A 1,776-nucleotide genomic window follows, 5' to 3' on the forward strand; every position below is an offset into this window, starting at 1 on the left:
CACTCGATTTTAACTACTATCATTTTACACCTCAGAGTTACATTAAAAGAATGTGACTCTACTTAGAGTAAAATTAACTCTACTTTTGCAAGAAGACTATTAACACCAAAACATTTAACACTTTTGAATTTGCTGTGTATGTACTTAAAGTATAAGTTCTTACTTTGCTTTTGTGCAATAAGTTGCCTGCTAATGCAATATTTGGCTGTAAAGCTAGTCCCTTTGTTAAGCTAGTTAGCCGCGATTTTGGAGGTCATCTGGGATAGCATCGATAGTACAAGTTTATATAATAAGACATATGACATATGCTATGTAGTAGCAATGTGGTATATAAGTGCATATTATGCTGCACATATGTATATCATGACTGTATTGTTTGTCTTGTTTTTAGTTTCACCCTTTTGAATGTCAGTAAACCTGTTAACAATGTTCATCGATCTTCAGAGTTGTGATATAAGAAAGGTGTTAACGCCCCTGCATCAGACAAGCACCCATAACGGCACAACGTTATTCTCATTGAGTAATGTAACGGAATACGTTACAAAATATATTCTGGAGCATGTATTCTGTAATCTGTAGTGGAATACATTTTAAAAGTAACCTTCCCAACACTGACCATACTTTTGAATAGTCAGTGCAAAAGAGTGTCTTTGAGTTTCAGTTACTGGCCAGTTTTGCCTGGTTTGTTTTCTTATTAGTGTTAGTGTATATTGATTATAATGTATGTGCTTACTCCAAATAAGGTAAAAATTCAAGGAAAATTAATAAATGCTGTTCAGATTTTAAATTCTCTTTAATTGTACTGCCAACAAATAACAACTTCAGTCAGCACAACCCCTGTGGTCTTGGTCGAAGTGTTTTAATGAACATACAGTTACGTCATTGTTACATACACCAAGAGGCTGAAAGGAGTAAATGACAGTGAATGCCAAATTTCTCACTAGTCTAATACTTTATACATGTGGAATAAATAATATCATGATGACATACATGCCAAACTGAGAGCTAAATAAAACAAGTAGAAAAGTGGCCAAAAGGTTTTTGGCAATGGTGAGGCTGAACAAAATCTTTACAATTGATCCTTAATGTTGTCCTTTGTTTCCTTTCAGTGAAAAAAACAAAATGAAAAAAAAATATATATATATTATATAGACACAAGTTAGAAGGTTATCACCCAAAAGGGGTTTTCACGGTTGTTGTGGCAATGCAGCTTAATAATATTATAAAAGTATGTAGCGTCTATAGAGTACAGAGACATAACAAATCACTTGGAATGTAAATGAAATCATCAAACTTAAACTTCTCAGTTCCTTTTCAGAAAGCCCAAACCTCTCTGGAATGGCATCAACAGCACCACAAAATAATAAAATTAAAAAAACAACAACAACAACAACAACAACAACAACAAAAAGCAAACAAACAAACAAACAAAAAACCCCAGAAAAGATTCAGATAATAATTCAGAATAGTTAACCTTAAGGATCAGTGCAGTCCCATTTAAATTTGATGATGTTTTTCATTTTCATGGATCTGTTCCTGGAAAATGTTGTCCTTGAAAGCAAACTTTAAACTGTGTCTGTTGAGTGTTGAGTTCAGGTAACCAAAAAAGTTATTATTTTTAAGTCATACAGTGGGGCAAAAAAGTATTTAGTCAGCCACCGATTGTGCAAGTTCCCCCACCTAAAATGATGACAGAGGTCAACTGTGAGAGACAGAATGTGAAGAAAAAATCCACGAATTCACATGGTAGGATTTGTAAAGAATTTATTCGTAAAT

Source organism: Pundamilia nyererei, unplaced genomic scaffold, assembly GCF_000239375.1.
Source record: "Pundamilia nyererei isolate P.nyererei 1_Seehausen unplaced genomic scaffold, PunNye1.0 scaffold00517, whole genome shotgun sequence".
Taxonomy (NCBI): domain Eukaryota; kingdom Metazoa; phylum Chordata; class Actinopteri; order Cichliformes; family Cichlidae; genus Pundamilia; species Pundamilia nyererei.